The 20,554-nt window shown below is 37.1% G+C and overlaps 1 long non-coding RNA gene across 1 annotated transcript in view; it reads right to left on the bottom strand.

Annotated features, from left to right (window-relative positions):
- Positions 1-930: 930 nt before the first annotated feature.
- LOC122189198 overlaps positions 931-20,554 on the bottom strand; it is an 85,685-nt gene continuing 66,061 nt past the window's right edge. The window contains exon 3 of the long non-coding RNA XR_006181745.1: positions 931-978. This is a non-coding gene — a long non-coding RNA (uncharacterized LOC122189198). The remainder of the gene's footprint in view (positions 979-20,554) is intronic.

Here is a 20,554-nt window from a genome sequence, read left to right as displayed (position 1 = left end):
GCTTTACTGGCACATGCCTAATAACATCTTTTGCATCTGTTGGAAATATTTTTCAGGACATATTCAGCTTTGAAACAAATTGCAGTGTTATAATTATTAGCTAATATTTAACAGCTAATTTGTTCACTGTAAACTACAGTGTTTAATAATAATTAAAAAAAAAGCACACAAAACATGATAAAGTAGTGCTTCTTAAGTATCCGTGTATTTCTGCAGTGTTCACTTGTAGTGTTTCCCTTTCTCCATTAATAATTTAGTAAACGCTGATATATCAGTAGGTTATAGTGAAAAAACCCTCACATGCTCAGGCTGGCAATTTCATTTTGTTAAAAGCAAGAAGTCCAGGCAGAGGATGAAGTCTATTTGCACTTGAAACAACAGAACAATTGGTTTGGAAAATAGAGCTTAATGTGTGAGCTGGCAGCTGCCCAAGTATCCCAGAAAGATATTCATTTTCTTTGCACGAAGACTTCCCGGTCTCTTCCTGAACGCACTGTTTATTGTGACAAGCAAAAGCTGCACAATCTAACCTCTCACCAGGTCTGATGATCCTTTGTAAGAAACAATTCTCACCTGAAAGGCCAGAAATAAGGGAATGCTTGTGCTGTCCGCAAGATATAATGCTTGATCATGGGCATAAATTGGTTGGGAGGTATATTGTCATTTAATGCATTTTACATACTTGTCTGCAACAACCATCCTCCATTTCCCTTTCACCCTCTTTCTTTTCTCATTTGAGTGTCCACATTCCAGTGTGTTTCTGATATCTGACTTTTGACAGGAGTTTAAGCAAAACACTGTTTCTAGTTTTCCCTACCAGTGAATCTGGTTGATTTGCTAATGGGTATTCCAGTGATTTATATTTAATTCAGTTTCTATATTACTGACTTTCTGAAATATTACTATTTGTCATAAACTCACCTATTTTCTGTTCACACATCCACTTCCAGTACTGTCTTCTGAAAGCAAGGTATTAAGCTGAAAAAAATACCATACATGTTCATTGTCATGCACCTTAATCCATAAGAAGCCATTTCCCAATTAAAAAATAACAACAACAAAACCTGTGTAAAAGTGTTAGAGATGCTATTTGACTTCCAGTTAGCTTGGCCTGGCTGGAAGTCAATATGTCTAATATGACACTGACAGGCAGCAATGGTCTATGAGTTGCTTACAGAGCACATACATTTTTCTTAACAACAAAAGATGGCTTTGAAGAGGAGAAAGAACAATATGTGTCAAGCATATTTTTCTTTGATATCCCTTTGCCTAATGCTTTTTTGTCTTATGATTGAATTATGGCTATCATTAAATGGCTATGATTTCCAAAACAAGAAAGAGTAGAAAAGGGTGCACGTAATTGGCAACACATTGCTGTAGCTGCTGTCCTTCTTGAAGTACTGTTTGCAATTTCAGTCCCCACACCTAAAAGGGACATAGCAAAGTTAGAGAAAATATGAAGAATAAGAAATAAAATAATTAGGTAGAATGAGCTGCTTCTTTGTGAGATAGTGAATGAGCTGAAACTTGTCAAGTTGGACAGCAAATGGGTGAGGACTGAATGGGGCTCATGATAACAATGGACAAGGTGAGTTTCAGAAAATCCCATACTATTTGATCTAGTTGTCTCACAAAAAATAGAAGATTAACCTAAAAAGGATTTTTTAAGTACTTCTTTCTGTTTTTAAATAACAGTAACAAACTTCTGAAATTTACTGCCACTGGATGATCAGGAGGCTGAAGGCTTTAACGTGTTCGAAGAGGACTGGACAAATTCACTGACAGCAGGTCATAAGCAGACGCTAAAACAAATAGGTACGGATGCTCTCTCTAACATCCCTCATCCAGCAATTGTTAGATGCTGAAAAAGTACAAAGGGAACAGATCACAGAGAGTAGCCAGGTTTGCTTGCTGTTCCCAAAGAGTATCTGCTGTTCTCACTGTTGAGGATGGAATACGTAGGACAGAAAAACGAGATAAAAACTGCCATGCTGGATTAGATCACTACTAACACCATCATCTCATTCTGATTTCTATGTGCTTGTGCACAGCACAACAGGGACCTCTTTGCATCAAAACCTCATGGAATCCAAATAAACAGTAGTATAATAGGCACAAGCCTACAGAAACTATGTAACATGCTTGCTGAAGACAGAATGTGTTTCCTCATTATGTGACAAGATAATTTGTTGCTCCAATTTTATCTTTCCTTTTATATTTCTAAAGGACACATTTATACTTTTAAATAATGCATATATTCTATTGATCAGGCAATTTTAGTTAGAAGTGCTTTGAAGGAATAATGCACTATCAACCTCAGATTAGATTTAAAAAGCTAAAGCAAATGTGACCAAATAGAAAAACAGTATTTGTTTAATAACTTCCTTTTTTTTATTATTTTTTTTTATTTCCCTCTGCTGGAAATTGATACATTGCTATATGGTAATTCATCTATTTTATACTCTAATCAAAACAACATACAGACCCAAGGAAAGAAAATTACCCTCTATATAAAAGTATTAAATTAGAAGCACGTCTTTACTATGATAATCAGAAGTACTTAAAGTTGACCCCAAAGCAAAAGTAATTGGGTCTCTGCTCTTTTGTGTTTCTTAATTATTTCTGGAGGGGATACAAGAAGTTGTCATTTTTTTTTTTTTTTCTGCATTAGAAATGAAGATGTTTTCTGCTTTAGATGACTTGAGACCTGAGACTTCACAAGAGTCAAAATCAGAAGTGATTTGCAGAAGAAGGAAGGATTCTTACATTTCTTTGTGTTTGGGTCTCACATACAGTTATATAGAGCAGTAGAATAAACAGCCATGGAAAAGATAGTATGTGTTTTTATCATTATATCCAAGGTAGATAAATTCATGTGCTTATCTATGTTATCTATGAGAAACAGACACATTCTGGATTTTCCAACTAGAAATTGATAAGTCTATATACATTTATCCTCAGTTTAGCCAAGTTATTTTGAAACTTCTCAGCTGACTCTGCTAATAGCACAACAATTCTTATTAGCCCTTGTCACCAGGTTATGGGAAAAGATCACCAGGTTATGGGAAAAGCTACAAGAAGGCCTGCTGCTTGAGGCACGCTCACAAGCATATACTTTTTGAAGGAACACAGAGCATTCCTCAATGAAAGGAGTAAGTGAAAAAAACAAACAAACAAGCCCACAACAACAAAACCCAGAAAACCCTGCCATGTTCTTCTGATCCAAGTTGTGGTATAGTGTGGTATAGGATCATCATATGGAAAATAAATAAATAAATAAATAAATAAATATATGAAAAAACGTTTAGTGAATAAACAAATAATGGTCCTCTATCTGGCTATTGCATCTCCAGTGTAGTCTGAAGCAGACAATTACAAATTACTTGCATATTTGGAACTGATCAGTGGTTAGCTAGGTATTTCTATTTTCTGCTTCTTCCAGTGGAAAAACAAAACAAAACAAAACAAAACAAAACAAAACAAAACAAAAGACACTATTTTCTATTATTTTCAATTATTTTGCAAATAATTGCATCATCACCTCCAGATTCTTACATCAGGTCATCATAATGAAGTATCATAAAAATAAAAGTAAACCGTATTTGTATCTTCTTTCATCAGTGACCACTCGTTGATAAATACCTGCGGTTTGCAACAACATCTATTGAGAAGCCTAAATCTAGACTTACCAAATAGAATAATGCCCAGTATTCATAAATTAGCTAATTTTTGCTCCAAGAATAGTAAAAGCATTTCTTCTTACCCCCTAAGCAAGGGGAAAAAATGATCTTTACCCAGTAAAGTATTTTCAGCACAAGTCTAACCATAAGCACGAGTGGCGCTGTACTCATGAAATTACAGCAACAATTTAGCAAGAAATGTAGAAACACTGTATAATGTTTTTGCTTTTTTTTCCAATCGTGTTTTTCTCCCATCCTGCTAACATGTCATTTTTCTGTTCATACACTAACCTCTGATGAAATATTGAATTACACAAAGACCAGTCACACCTCTGTGCCCAATGCCTCTCCGGCACGAGACTGCTGAAACTTAACATTCCCTGAAAGATCTACTGACGTTCCCCAAGCATCCAAACGTGACACCATGCAGCACCGCAGCCCTGAGCGAGCACAAGCTCCCACCAACCTGCGGACAATACCTCCGTCTTATCACGCAGGAGGCTTTGGGGTGACCGTTGAGTGCACTCTGATTTTACAAACTGTCATATGGCGAGATAGTGGTGGGTTTCAATGCCGTCACCTATTCAGTCAGCCCAGATGAACTAGAATCACCATTTCAGTTATATCATAGCTCGGGGCGAGAACATGTCACCCTCTTTATTTCCAGCTCGGAACAAGCTGCTTAGGCAGATGCTAACTGTGGTCCTCCCTGCCATGTTCTGTAGAGTGGCCTTTGTCTGGGTTAATTGAGCCCCCACTCCATTTAATAGGCTGTTGAAGTCTTATTGAAACAGAGCTAGTGCCGCAGGTTAAATACATTGCAGTGCTCTTGTTAATCCCCTCATTAACGGAGCTGTAAAGCTTGTTGAGAGCTGTGAGTTTGCATATATTATCAGAGAGTTCTTCACTCAAGTGCTATCAATAAAATGACAAAGCCAGTTTGCAAATACTGAAATCAACAGTGACACAAAGCTAGATACCTTAAAAAAATAAACAAGTTAATAACTGATAAATCTCATTTTCACACTTGGAGAATATAAAAAAAAAAAAAAAACAGATTGAAGAATCTCTTTTTTTTTGGATGAACTTAAAGCACGAATTATACAAACATGATTGCTTTCTGTATGCAAAGAACACAAGCAAGAAAAATACCACTTCTTCAACAGGGGCTTCTGACTGAAGTTGGGCGGTAGCTGCTGAGAAACAATTTAATGAGCCAAGAACAGACTAAAAGCACTTTGTAAGCCCAAAGAAAATGAATGAATTCACAACACAAATTAAGAAGTGAACTTAGAGATAAAATACCATGAACATATAAAGAAAGCCTTCTATGATCTCCAAAGGAAAAGGAATAACAGTGGGCCTTGAGGAAGGTTAGGAGAAGTCTTCAGCAAATCAGGGCTCTCTCACACCTGCCAAGAGGGGAGACATGAGATAGGCTTCCCTCTAGTATGTGTATGGTGGAATATAGCTGACTGTCCATCAGCAAAAAAATAGGAATACAGAACTCTTCTCTGAGACACAAGGGAAATCTGAGGACTCCGAGCTGGAGAGGCAACCAATAAAAGCAGAACTGTCTGGAGGCCAATCTCTCTGGTGCCCACATCTTAGAGTACTTCGCAGTCGTCAGGTGAAGACAACCAGCAGCCTCCCGAGTTCATGTTTTCCCTAATACCGATCTGAAGTAGTATTTTTCCTTATAATAAGAGAGCCAGAATGACTTTAAAGTATCTCTTCATGCACTGTCTCCTCCATCTTATATCTGCATGGTAGGAATGACTCTTGGCAGACCACAGTGCCATAGAGGAGGCCATAAGTAAAATGTTCTCAGTTCATGTTCATAATGTTCATATCCAATGGGGTAGTTTCTGAAACATGATACCCACAGAAGATTCCTCTATAGATAACTCCTGGAAGTTCATTTTCTAAAACATAATTTTCATGCCTTTACATGTCCATTATTTTAAAGATTCTGCTCTGATTTGCTGGCCTGTAAGGAAACTTGATCCACATTCTCTTCTTTCCTAAACAGTTGTAATTCTGATTAGGGTCTCTTTTTTAAACCCTGGAATAAAGCTCAGACAAAGTTTGCAAATCTACCTTAAAAGCCTACCTCAATGCATGCAGAACTGTAATTAGGCTGCTCAGAGACTTTAGTACAGGATACTCTCATAGGATAATGAGAACAGTGTCTTCTTAAGCTCTTTTAAAACTTTACCCTTAACACTTTCTTCTAAGAATGAATCCTATGCCCTTCCTGAACATTTTTTTTAGCTAATAAAGGCTGTATACTGACAGGTTTTTTTTTTTTTTTTTTTTTTTTTTTTAAGCTATAGTTTGAAATTCTTCCATTTCATATTTGGAAATTCATGAAATTGACCTTTTTTATTATTATTATTTCTTAAATACGTTAAAAGTATTTTTAGGGTTTTTAGTTATGCTTATTATAATAAGTAGTCAGTTACAGTGTATCATGTTGTATCCAAGAAAGGGAAGAACATGGTTTCTACAGGCTGTTCTGCTATTCCCTTTTGAATTTCACACACTGTCTTGTTTGTGCTATCTGCTATTTCCTTTTTCTTTAAAGCAATCATTATAACAATGTGGAAACACAGATGCAAACTCTCAAGGTTCAAAGTTAGAAGAGGGAAAGTACAAGAACTTAACTAGAGTCCATTGAAATAACAAAGAACTGGCAAAAGTTAGGGCCTTTTGTTTTATCCCAGAGCTTAAAAAAGTAATTTTCTTTTGCAATACTTTTACCTTTACCATAATAGCAATATAAATGATAATTTTTGTCCAGCATAGGAAAGAAAAAAAATAGTACTGATGGAGTATTATAAATATATATATATATACTGATGGAGCATGCAGAAAAGTGTCCCTCACTACCTGGCATACTTGGGTAGGAGTTGCTATTTTCCATTCCAATTTATACAATTGCTGTCAAAGAAGGAATTCCATTTTTTCCCATGGAAAGTATATGAACTGTATGTTCAATAGTATTTCTATTAATGATTAAAGACATTGGGTAGCAGCAAGTGACTTTGCAGAACATTTGCTAGAATTTGCAGTTCTTCAACGAAATGGGAGTATTAGCAAAAGTAAACCAACAATATTATTTAATGGAATATCCTCAGCTTCCTTCTACTAGTTGTCTCAGGAAAACTTCAAATTTGAGCCTGTAGGTAGGCAATGGTAGAATAAATACACTGCTGCAAGCAAAGGTCCAATGAATGACTGTCCATCTGTACAAAGCTTGCTTTGCTCCCCATGGATCTGAAATGGCACCTGTTAAGCAACACACAGATGGGTTTTATATTTGCCAGTTGATCTAAATAGGGACTGTCTTATTGATGGTGATCCTTGGCTGGCCAAAGAGCTCAAAAAATAAAAAAAAAGAAAAAGAAGAAAAAAAAAAAGGAAAATCTGGGCATAAGGACACAATTCAGTTTGGTAAATATTTCGTTTCCTAGATTTGAGTAAAATAACTTTTAATTCAATTTTTATTTAGTAACAGGCAAAGCAAACTGGGATTTCACCTGATGAATACCTGGCGTTAATCAATAACACAGCTTGTGAGCATTTCAGAAAAATCTCTTCTACCAGCAACCTCCCATTGAGGCTACAAGCAAGGAGTATTGACTGTTTGCCTTCATCTAATCCTCATCGCCTTCCAGTCTAGAGAAGCTCATGTGATATGATATCTCTTCACTGTTGTGTTCAGCCGTTACACGCTGATGCTTTGTTGCTCAGGATCTACTCATTCACCCAGTTAACATTCAGTTTTCCATTGTACACAGTTCTCAGAATCTTACAACTAGCAATCATCCACACAGTTCAGTGCTATGCTTTAGTTAAGCAACAGGGATTTGAAAGCAAAGCTAATGTGATCCCTTTTCCTTTTAGTCAGTCAAAAGGAGCCTTTACTAGGAAGAGTTTGACTGACAGAAGAATAAATTGATTCTTTAGTTCACAGCTTTTTTGTATAAACTTTTCTAAGTCTTTATTCATTTTATGTGCATGTTACTCTCCAGTTGTCAGGAGTAAATTTTCCTAGCAGTAGTAGTAGAGGATATCTGTTTCGTGTAGCATTCTCATTTCATAACAGCAATCCTTACCTCTTACTATCAAAATCTATGGTAATACTAATATTCTTGCTTGCTTTCTACAGAGAAAGCAAACTTTTTTCCAGACTTGACTGGTATATGTTGAAGTGTGCTAACTGGATATAATCTTTTTAAAAGAATGGTATCTTTTTTGGTAAAGTGTTTTTTTCTTCTTTATTTACTTTTTGTTGTTGTTGTTGTTTGGAAATGTATGTAATTAATGCTCTATTTCTACACACAGTTGAAGAAAGAGACTTGTTTAGACCACATTCAAGCATAGAACCCAGAGAATTAGGATTACTTTTCCGTATAGTCCAGAGTCTAATTTTGGATAAGCAGTTATTTGACAATTCAAGGTCTTTATAGCTCCTTTAGTTTTTTTTTTTTTTTTTTTGAAGATCCCACTCTCTTATGAATACTCCAAAAATTTTTTGTATGTTCTTCAGGAACATTGCAAAAGCTGTGGCTACCCAATAATGAGCTTCAAACAACTGCTTTTTCACATTAGAAAGAGAAGAATCCCAATGTTGTACAAAACTTAGCATTTAACACATGTTCAAAAAAAAACCCAACAGCACATCCACATAACCAACAAAAAAATCAAGCACTATTTAAAGAAAATCACCATGGAATAATGAAGTACAAAGCATTAATGTTAGAATAGTTATTACAATCCCTCCAGAGGGAAAGTAACCCAGCACACTCTTTAGAGCATAGAAACATGACTCTCTGCTAAGTATTTTCCATAAGGGAAAAAATATTCTGATGATATTGGCAGAATGTGAACTGCAGTTTTAAAGAGAGCCTTGAGAGTAACGTAAACAACTACATTGCTCTACTCAGGTTTCTAATTCCCTATGGTCAGTTTGAAATTTCCATGCATTATGATGAATGAATTTACCTAGACAGTACTTGGGATTAAGTGATTTTCTTCTTACAGCATTTGAGTTATCTCAGACAACTCAGTTGAGAAATCTGCCCCTGCCTCACATAAGATATGAGATGACCATATTTCTAAACATATAATTTTCCCTCTAATGTGATTTTTTTTTGTTTGTTTGTTTTTTGTCTGCATATTGAAAAAAAAAAGAAATCACTGGGGGGAAAAAAAAACCAACCATGAAGGAAAGTGAATTAATGAAGTACCAGGTCTTCACTTTTGATATGCTAGTTGCTGGCTCTATAATGAAATGTGTGTTGACCACTTGTACGTGAGATCACTGCAAATAATTTGTCTTGTCATTTATTATGGAAGCCGCACAATGATCTACATTGACTGAAGTGCCAAAAAAATAGAGACAACAAAGTTTTAACTGCTCCTAGCCAGGTACTTCTCCATACCTCAGGGCCCCAGCAGAGCCTGTTGCATCAGCTCAGCAAAGAATATGACAAGGCCTTGACTCCTTATCTCTCCATTTCACTTGAGCAAATGTGTTAATAGATCTAATGCCATCTTATTTTCTCACTTTGGTTCGAAAGAAGGTGACCAGACAACGAGTGTGAGGTCATTTTGGAAAGAGGAGGACCGCTGAGGTGAGGGTCATTCAAAAGGCAAGGTGCAAGAGTTCAGGATCTTGCCTCCTGGGAAAACTAAAGTTTTCACTCTGATTTCTACATTTTTGCAAATTCCTTGTCACAAGTTATATCTGCACCTTTTTAGCCCATTTGTCTTCCTTGCTAGAGATCATCTTTCCTTAGCTTTGTGGATAGAGAAAAATGTCCAGAATTTCACAGAACCACAGAATGGTTGAGGTTGGAAGGGACTTCTGGAGGTCACCTGTCCCAACCCCTGTTCAATCAAGGATATCCAGAACAGGTTACCTGGTCCCATGTCTACGTGGCTTTTGTAGTTCTTCCTGAACCTGCTCTGCTCCAGGCTGAAAAGTTGTAGCTCTCTCAGCCTCTCCTCATAGGAGAAGTGCTCCAGTCCCTTTATCATCTTGGTTGCCCTGTGTTGGACTTTTTCCAATTTGTCCATGCTTTCTAGGATGTCCATGTGCAAAAAAGCGTGCAGATAAGCCTAGAGAAATATACAGCATAAGTGCAGGACGACATCATTACTGCCTGCCATCATTGGATGCGACTGTCAGTCTCTTCTTCAGAGTTAAACCCACTTTCCTCTGTGAACTAGAGAGGCTCAAATTTCCTGTAGCTTGTGCTAACTTCTTACAGCTGCAAACGAAAGAGCCGTTGCTGTAGCCAGACAGACATAGGGGACAACGTAATGCATTGTGCTGCTGTTCTCCTAGACAGGTGTAATTAGAGTTGCATGGGAGTTTCACAGCAGTTGCATCTCAGACAGGATCCACCAGGGGGATGGATATGCTCATTTAAGAGTCAACTTTTCCAGCAGATTTGGCTCAGTTAATAACTGACTCTCAGATGAAACAAGAAAAAGGTGAACAATCCCTAGTTGTGTGTAACAAACTCTTACTTCTACTCCTTGTTTTGCTTACTGAACATTCCTGACATCTCATCTTATTCTGAGCTCCTATATATTGAGGTGCGCCTCATTTCCAGATGCCATGGAAAAATCAAGGTAGATTCTTCGCTGTAGTAAGCATGGATGCTTCTTTGATCTGAAAGTGGTAGACTGGGTCAGAGTAAGCATCCAGGACTCAATCTGTTGGAAATCTTGTAGAAAACAAAAGACTTCTGAGTGCAGCAACCATCCTCCATGTGCAAACACTCACCATCCCAGGAGCAGGAAGACTGGCTATTTTGTAAGAGTGCCAAGAAGACAGAAGGCCATCTGGTGCTATAGACTAATCTAACAGCACTGAAGTCAGTAAAGACTGGTTAGTGTATAGTACATAAGGTTCTCTTGCAGACAGATTAGACTATGTAGCCAAGAGAGACTGGACATTACCTTATCTGTGCTATAGAAGTAAACACTGACAAACTGGCAATATGGCCTTCAGAAGGACCAGAGTCAGAAGCTGATAGTAGATTTGTTTGAGATTAAGAACTTAGGTAAAGAATGTAGTTAAATGTGTTGGACTTGCATACAAATCAGCATGAAAGAATTCCTGCGTAATTTAACTTAGGACTGCTGTTAATGTTAGTACAGATAGTTTGCAAGAGCATAAGGATCTTATGAAAATAATAGGAAAAGAAATGGAGGGTACTGTGGGATTCAAATGGAAAGAGTACAGGTTAGTGCTAGCACATGCAGTCATACAAATATAACCCATATCTCAGTGGTGTGCTATATTTACTGCATTAAATATAATGGTATTATATCCTAATATGAATGTATTTTGTTCAAATCCTTCATACAGAGCAGTGAAATAAGTTAAACAGGCATGCAAGAGGAGAATGAGGAGGAGGAGGAGAAGGAAAAGACAAAGTTTTTGCACAGATCAAAATATGGTGAAGTAGTAAGAAACAAAAAGCAAGAAAAATGGTTGCTATGGCACCAGGTTATCCATGGTGTGCCACTAGGTTCCATTCTAGGGCATCTGTTATTTATCAACTATCTGGAAAGAGTTTTACTGACATTCCAGAATTATTTAAGTTGATCAAGACCAGAGAAGCTGTGAAAAACTTTGGAGGCCTTAAGCAAGTTGAGTGAATAGAAAATATGATGGCAGATGAAACCAGATGCTGGCAAATATCTTCAGCACACTTTAAAGGAAATCACTGGAACTGCTTGCTTTCCTGGGTTCTAAACTGACTCTATCTCAGAAAAAGATTCAACTGTGCACACATCAGAAAAGATCATTACTCATGAAGAAGTGGTGGTGGAAAAAGTAAACAGTTACTGGACTACACAAGAAACATACATACATACATACATACATACATACATACATACATATATATATATGCTATAATTTAAAGGGTTCAAAAAAACTAGCTGAAATAAAAATTAGTAGAAACACACTGAAAGACTCTCCTGTGTTTGCTTATAAAGAAATGGGGACACAAGTAAAGAATCAAGATAATAAATTGTATGCTTTCAATTTGCTAACAATAAAGCATTCATTGAAACAGAAATTTAGTGGGACTTTCGAGTGGCAATAGGAAAATCTGCACACAAAGCAAAACTAGCTTACGGACTCCTTATAGTGGAATGTCATTACAGCAAGAAGTTCAGATAAATTCAAAAAGGTCAGATACATATGTGGAAATGAGATTATAGAATTATATTGTTAAATATTAGGCATCACATAATAATTTCAGATACACATATCAACCAGCAGTTAGAACTTTTGGAATCACTAATTTTTGCCAACAATTTGGGCCCTGCTTTAAATACCACTGCAAGCATTGAGACCTGTGAAAATGGGAAAGCAAAATTTCACATACAGCAGTATGATAATTTTTATTTCCTGGGAACTAACATAAAGTTTGCCTAAAGGATCAAAACTAAAGTTAGACCTGATTTGGGCGTTCAGGATGCTCAGGGCTTTTGTCCAGTCATCTTCTGAATATATCAGAGGATTGAGATTCCATTTCTCCGAGCCGTTGTTCAAGTATTTGCCCACTCTCTCTGTACTCCTTTCTATGTCCTTCAACAACATGTGCTCCCCTAATCCTCTACTGAATTTGTTTCTGCATCACAAAATTACAACATGGTTGTGGTTGGAAAGGATCACAGGTAGTCACCTGGTCTAACTCTTCTGCAAAAGGATGGCCACCTACAGATTAGCCAGTTTTCAGTACAGTGTGATGTTACATGTGCTTCCATGTAAAGTCCTACCCCTTCAGATTGAGGGTAGTATTAGTCCTTGAATGACACGCAGGAATTTAGTGAAATATATGCTTTGGTCCATAAAGAAGGAAGAAATCAGCTCAGCTGACGATGCCTTTTAGGAAATCCTTAGAGGAAATCATCTGATGATAGGATGGAGGATCAGGCCTGTAAGTCTGCAAGTTCAAGGATATGTGTTCAAGTTGCAGAAGCAGAGAAACTGAAGCTAAATCTGCAAAAGACATAGATGGTTCCTGTGTGGTCATGCAGTGGAGGAATGAGACAAGACTTGTTTAGGCTACAGGTGGATAAGAAGTAAACTGAGAAACCTCTATAATTATCCCCAGTACTGGCGTTCCAGAGCTGAGAATCCCAAAAATCGGATGTTTTTTTCTGTGATGTATTTATTATTTGTCCTTACAGAAAAATTTCAAGAATCAACAGCAGGAAAGAACAAAGTGAAAGATGGAAATGGAAGCAGTCAAGATTCTGGTAAAAGGGGAGGGATAATGGTGTGACAGAAGAAGACACCATTAAAACAAATATATACCACAGAAATATGTTGCATGATATGTGAAAAAATTGTTTGTAAGTGCAAACATAAGCCCATGCGTGTATGCGAAGTATAGGACATTTCATCTTTCTTATATTTTACAACATAATTTCAATTAATAACTATTAAGTCAACAGATACTATCTTTTTTTTTTTTTTTTTTTTTTTTTTTTTTTTTTTTCAGTATGTGTTATAAATGCTATGGTTCCCATTCATTTTGTTCTTACCAAGAAGCAGAAGTGCAAACTTCTTCCTACCAGTGATTATATTAACCAGTGGGTGCCACTGTACACCAGACAGAGGTATTGGAAACAGATAAAAAAGAACAGCTGAAAATTGAGCAATGTAGTCAAAATTCTTATTCATATGTGTTAATACTCCTTTGAGAAATAAAACTTTTCCTGTAATTTATAGCAAACATAATGTCCAGCAAGATGAAATTCCTGATCTTTACTTGTGTCCTGATTCATTTCATTGAAATGAATCTCATTATAGCTATTTTCACTTCTATTTTATACATGTTTAATTGGATTTACAGAAAATAAAGATATAAGCATTCAGGTAAAGACTTTTCCTTCACAGATTTAATACAATCCCTGAGCAGATAACTTCAAAAATGGGAAAAATTTAAGGTGTCAAAAAATGTCACATTTAATCATGACTGTCAAGATAGCAGTGGTGAGATACATTACTCCAAAGTTACTAAGACAAAATTAAATGCATTTTCTATTACTTAGAAAAAGTTTTATTCTAAATTGGTCTGGTATGAACCCAGAGCACTCTACTGGAGTTAGGTTGGTGTAAACCTGGAGAGATTGAAATCCAGATCTGTCCCAAGCACGTCTTTCATGCTATAATTTTCTGAAGAGTAACTTCTGAAACAATATATACTGGAATAAAGAAGAAAATAACTCAGACATTATCAGTAGAGTTATTTATGATAGACAGATACAGGAATGAAACCAGAGTCCTGTCCTCAGAATTACAATTACTCCTGCTGAGTCTCTTTTCTTGGGATGAAAACAGATGGTTGATGCATCAAGGCCAAATTTTAATCTCAGCTGCAATCATGTACGTCTGAAGCTGTTTTGCTGAAGTCTTTGCAGGGGCTTGCTTTCACAATAGAAAGTGGTCAGTGGCTTAAGGTATTCCCAATACCCAGCTTGTTTTCATTGGCATGATGTCCCTTCAGGGATTTGGGTCAAAATAAAACAATTAATAAAACATGACTTTTTCAACTTGGAGTAATTCCCTGATTTAAACCAAAAACTGACGCCCAAACACTTGCACCAGCACAACTTGGAGGGTGATGTCCCATGACAAACACCAGAGCAACTGGAATGGGAATACTATGTAGTCAACAAACATGAAACTGCAGCCTCAGGAGGTTACCAATGATCAGAGAACTAAAACAATGATGTAAAGCCAGCACTCTGGTCAGGAAATGGGGAGAACAATTTGGCGTTTATTTGGATAAGTTAGAGGCTTTTAAACTGTGTACATGTGATGAAATTTGTTAAGGCCTAGAGCTTATGGAGAATTGGATAAAATAATTTAAAGCTGTTAGCAACTATTATTGGCCTCGAGGATACAAGAGGCTCCAAAGAAGTGGAAATAGTTAACCAAAATACACAGAGAAAATGATCATTTTAACCCAGAACGTGTACATGCACTCGATGGGCAGGACAGTCATACTTTGTTCCACGTGTCTGGCTATCTCCCTAGTGTTTGCAATGGTATTTTTGCAGCTGTGTGGTAAGCCAGGTCTGAAAGGTCTTTGCCTTTCCCTCTATCCCTCTCCTCCCAGCAGGGTTAGCTCCGTTGGATCAAATCCTTAATTTTACTTGGTATGTAGCTGTGCAGACACCAAATGCCTTACAAGGAAAAAGAAGCAAGTAAACGAGGCATGAGGATTCCTCCTTGTGGCAGCCCTTACTAGGACAGCCCAGCCCAAACTTATTTTGGTATCATAATCACACGATCAGACTCAGAAGCTGGTCACTGTAATTGAACTCAACAAATAATCACACAAGATAAGCCCAGGATACAATAGAGAGAAAAGCAATAGCCAGGTAACATTTGTTAGATTAAAACAGGTCAGGTCAACCTCATTTCTGACTATGACAAGTAACAGGACGTATATCAAGAAGAGAAGCATCGCTCATGCTATAATTAACCTTCACTTTTGTCACTATTTTCTGTGATAATCTCGTAAATCAGGCTGGGTATTGTGCCCTGGATAGCTACTTGCCAGATGAACATGCTTAGATGTTAGTTTTCAGTGTTCAAAGCTGGAACACAAAATGATGAATCCATATGTAAAATAGCAAAAAACAAACCATCAACATTGCAGAGATGTCTATTTCAACATTATCATATGGGAGAAACATTTCAGTCAAGTCAGGAGCTAGAAAAAACAGACTTTCTTTATATTACTTCCATTTGTGACAGATAGAATGACTAACAAACTGACAGCTACACTTCCTCTGTTTGTCCAACTGGCATTTCTTTTTTCCTGGTGTGTAACTCAGCTGCCTTAGAAGTGTGCCATTTCTGGCATTGCTTATCCGTTTTGTTGGGATGGCATCAATCACATCCTGAGGGAATCCAGAAGGAAAGAACAAAAAAACCCATAACATAATAGTAGGACTTCTGCTCCTTCCACAGTCACTTAAAGTTCATGCTTTAAACAGTAATTGAACCGACATACTGCAGTGTATTTTTGTTAATAGCAGGAATATACTTGGTTATATAGAAAAGTAGTTATATGTAGGTCACTAGGAAAGTAATGACTCCTATTTATTTCCACAAAAACTACAACAGAAACAAAGAGCACAATAACACAACTTGATAGAATAAATTATCAACTACTAAATAGCGCTCTTTGGCACAGTCACACCATTAGCTATGCCTTTTCACCAGTGATGAACAAGAGCCTGCATGCTGCATTCACAAAGATCTGCACCAGTGGAGGTGACTCCCTGTCTCTGTCGCTACTGCTGAAATACATCACCCTCACTGTGCTCACATCCACTGTTTGGTCTCCATAAATATTCAGCAAGCATTGCTGAATGTCAATGGGTGCCATTTCTTCCACATGGAGGAATTCAATTCCACACCTTTGCTTCAGACACACTTCCATGTCAGACGCCATTTTGTCATATGCCATTTTTCCAGGCGCCATTTTGTCAGACTACCCCTCTGCTGCCATCTGTAGCACAGCAACGAAATGTAATGAGATATTGGCAGCATGGCAGTAGAGGTTGAACTTTCTTGCCAATACTTGCATTACTTTCAGAGCAACTCTCACATTTTATAATTTAAATAAGACTTTTTACTATTGTACCCTACACATTTTCCTTTCAAATTGGAAAATTTTTCCTTATTTTAATTTAAAGGAGACGTGATTGCTATATTTGTAAAGCTGATATATTTCTTCACATGGAGATCTACTGCTTTCTATCATATTTATAAAATATCATAGGGAATTTTATAGAAATGATAAGAAATATCATCCACTTCAGCCTATAGTGAATCCAAGGTTTCTCTAATCACTACATTAGAAACCTCTGCCTCTGGAAATGGAGATGATCTACTGGAGTTGGTATGTTCCATATCTGTGGCATGAGTTTGATATTCACTGTCTTTTTACAATTAACGGATGAATACCTGCTCTTGTAGTACTAATTTTCTTTCTCTTATACAAAATTATTATACAAGATTTTGGTGAGGAAGACTTACCAAAGTCTTCCTGTATCAGCATAATTAAAGCTCAATTTATTTCTGTTTGTTTGCTTGTTATATCTTCACTTAAATTCCAGCTTCTGCAACATGGGAATGATCATTCAGTTGTTTTTGTTCCATATCTTCTGATCTATCTTGACTATTAGGCCGCACTGCTACTATGTCATATTTGACTTCATCTGTGTAGCTGTGTGGTGTGAATCATTTATGAGTCAGCCTACATCTAAGCATTTTGTGCACTGAAAAAAACTATACTAAAGCTTTGTTCTAACTTAAATGTTCCCACAGTAACAGTTAAATATTCTAAACTCCATTGTACATTAAAAACAAGAGAAGATGATCTAAACCACCCCTAAACAACACACCTTGTTAAACTCATCAGAAATTCAGCACTCTAGCTACTTTCTCCCTTGATTCCTCTGACAAATGCAGTAATCCGCAAAGATGTCAACACGACAGAGAACAGTTGAGAGTCTATGTAGCTAAGAAAAAGATCTCACAAAGCTTCCACTAATGATGTAAGGACAAATAGATCTAACATAAACTTACATATTAACAGCTGAATACATGCATCTTCACATTGTTGTGTTGCGTCTGCGTTAATCTTTGAAGTGGAACAAGTGGACAAAGGTATCTTATCTGAAGAGATTTCCACCAGCTTTGTAAATGTGATGCTAAATATTTCCCAGATACATGAAATATTTCCAAAATAACATGTTTTTATATTGTACACATGCTATATCCAGTGAAGACTGTGAGTGATGACATATCCCATTAGTCATACAAGATACATTCAAACTATTTCCAGCTCATCGTCTACCAAGCAGCTTTCTCAAGGGGGTTGCCTTCTTAGAGTGGTTTGTTGTGGGTGAAGTTTTGCATACAAAAGTACCTCCTAGATCAGAAAAAATGCTTCTAGTATGAAACCCGCAAATAAGTAATATGTAACCTGTCTTTCAAAATACACAGTACTTAATTTTTAACTGGTCTACACCAGTCTGTGTAATACAAACCAAACTGATGTAAAGTCTTTTTAATTCCATAGCTATTTTATACTGTGAAATGATACGCTTTATTTGCTAGATGAAAATAGCTTTCTTTACTAACTGATTTTGATGAGGAGTCAACTCTTTTCTGAATATCATTTCTTATCACCTTTTTCTACCCTACGTTACTTAGGAACTGAAATCTAAAAAAGCTTTTGAGACTGGAGTAGTCTGAACCACAAAAAAAAAAAAAACAAAAAACCTCCATGTGTGTCAGTGTCAGCAGTGCACAGAGCCTGCAACTCCAACGTCTCATTCCCATGGCTCAGTGGAAAGGTTGGTTTCCAAAGGCATTAAACCTGTATAGATCAGAATCCATAAAGAAAGCCTACAAGACAGCTGGCTAGGACAGGCAACAAACATGATCGTGACAAGGAGCAGACATAATATGCATGTTAATTCAACGTAAAAAAACAGTTTTATGTTGATTAAATTTCCTCAGCTGTAGCAACAACAAAGCATTATTCTCACTCTACATTTCCAAGTGCAAAAACCAAAGCAACATCCAGCTCCTGCGGAAGTCAGCAGCAGCCTTGCCACTGACTTAGCAGAATCAGCATTTCACTTTTGGATATCTGCTTTGATACAAGTTATCAAGGGCTACTGGGAAGTTCAAGCCACAGTCATCTCTTCAGACTTCATTCAGCAAGAAGTTACGCCCTGCCTGCTGAAGAGCTGCAGCTGCAACATGCAGCTGGCACTTGCACACTTCAGTTTCTCACTCTTTTCCGCTGATAAATTAAAGAAAACAACTAAGTAAAACTTTACTACAAATTACACAGGTTTGTAAATAATATATGTGGAAAGAGGGTGAATTGCACTGTCACCCAGTCAAGCCGCTGGCTCTCAAAGCTTTCCTTATCCTTTTACCTCATTGTTTTGGGTTAGTAATAGAAAAACAATCTCTAGAATATTGTTTTCTTGCCAAATTTCCCTAGAAATACCATGTTTTAGCAGAGCTGCATTTCAGTATGCTGAAGTTTCTCCCCAACATCATTTTTTTCCCTGTTTACTGGCCAATACAACACAGTATTTTAAAAATCCTGTGATTTCTGGTGACTCCCACAGCAGAAAAGTGTGAGCACATGGCTTTTTTTTAATGCTGTCTGAAGCCATATGTCAATAGCTAACAATTTTGTTGCAGATAGCAATTATACTGTACAATATACTTCTGAAGGGCTGCACAAGCATTGATTTAGGCTTAACAAAATCTCAGTTTTTACAACTTAAATGATGTCATACCTGGTTAGTACCTTCCTGTCTCCCAAAACACCACAGATTCAGAAGGGAATTGCTTGAGAGACACAATGCCTCAGAAATGCTATTCGCAAAAAGGGGAAATAGTTTCAGAATGCAAAACTTCAGAACATTAAAAAGGCTCTCATCTGGCCTACACTGAGCCTGTTTTTGTCAATACTATTCTGAAGAACTTCTTCAAACAGTACACAAACCAGGTGGCTTATTGCATGTGAAGGACAAAATCAGTCACATCCAAACTCTGGCCTGCATGTCACATGTAGCCTGGCCCAGCCTGCTCTGCGGCTGCTCCCTATCCTGTGCCATCATGGTGTGGCTGTGCCCCACTGAGCAACCCTGCCTGGCCCTAGGCACTCACCCATCACTCACAACAGCCACATATCAATGTGCAATCTGAACTGTCTGGTCTGAAACCAGGACACGAGCAGGGCAAAACGCGGTGCTAACTCAAGTGATGGCAAATAATTGTATGCATTTTGATACGCTGGCTAAACACAGTCCTGTGAACAGTGAGAAATACGCAGTCATGCTTTGCATTCTGGTAAAGGAATTTGAGAATAATTTTCAAGAATGCTGAAAAAATCATCGTTTTTGCACATTTGCAAATCCATTTTCAGTTGACATAAATAAATGACCTGCAAGTTTTCAAATGAAATGTATAGAATTGCTATCAGATATTCAACTCAAAGAAAAAGTTGACATTGTTTCTCTATCAGACTTTTATAAGGCCTCTCTTATCAGAGAGAAACACCCCTCACTTCACAATCACACCTTCATGTCATCACTTTTTGGCAGTACATACATTTGTGAACAATTATTCTCAAGGATGAATCATGGGAAGAGTACAATTTCACCAAAAATCTCTCACAAACATCTTGAGAGTTCACTGACAATTGCAATCACTGCTATCATAGCAGACCATTGCACTGGTTTCTCAAAACAAGGCCAAATACCCCACTGGTTTTATGGCTTTCTATTATATTAAAAATAATAATAATTGTTGTATATATTAACTATATCATATGCTTTATACGTGGCTCAAGACAATTCCTCTTCACCCAGTGCAGCTTAGGTTGCCAGAAGGTTGGACACCCATGGACAAAGTTCCCCTGCTGTTATGGACAAGGATAATGATGGACATAATAATAATAGCAAGTTTTTTTGGCTGTTGTTTTTTTTTTCCACTTGAGTTTTTCTACAGTTCAAAATGATGGAAACAAAAGAATGGAAAAAAATACAGTGCTGTTCATAAAAACCCACCCACCAAATTGCCCAAGTGTTTCAAACAAATGTATTTTTAAAATTTCCACAGGAATCTTCAGAAATTTTCTTAATTAGCAGTTTATATGGTAACTTATCTCTCCAGTTACTCATGTTTACTGCACAGGTCAACCTCTGTCAATCTCTAGGCATCTGAAGTCGAAGATTTGCTTGAAGATTGAATGGTTAAAATTTACAGTTAAGCTACT

The sequence above is a fragment of the Lagopus leucura genome, unplaced genomic scaffold, assembly GCF_019238085.1.
Source record: "Lagopus leucura isolate 7727_CA_CO unplaced genomic scaffold, USGS_WTPT01 Super-Scaffold_100157, whole genome shotgun sequence".
Taxonomy (NCBI): Eukaryota; Metazoa; Chordata; class Aves; order Galliformes; family Phasianidae; genus Lagopus; species Lagopus leucura.
This window is presented reverse-complemented; position numbering and strand designations above follow the sequence as displayed.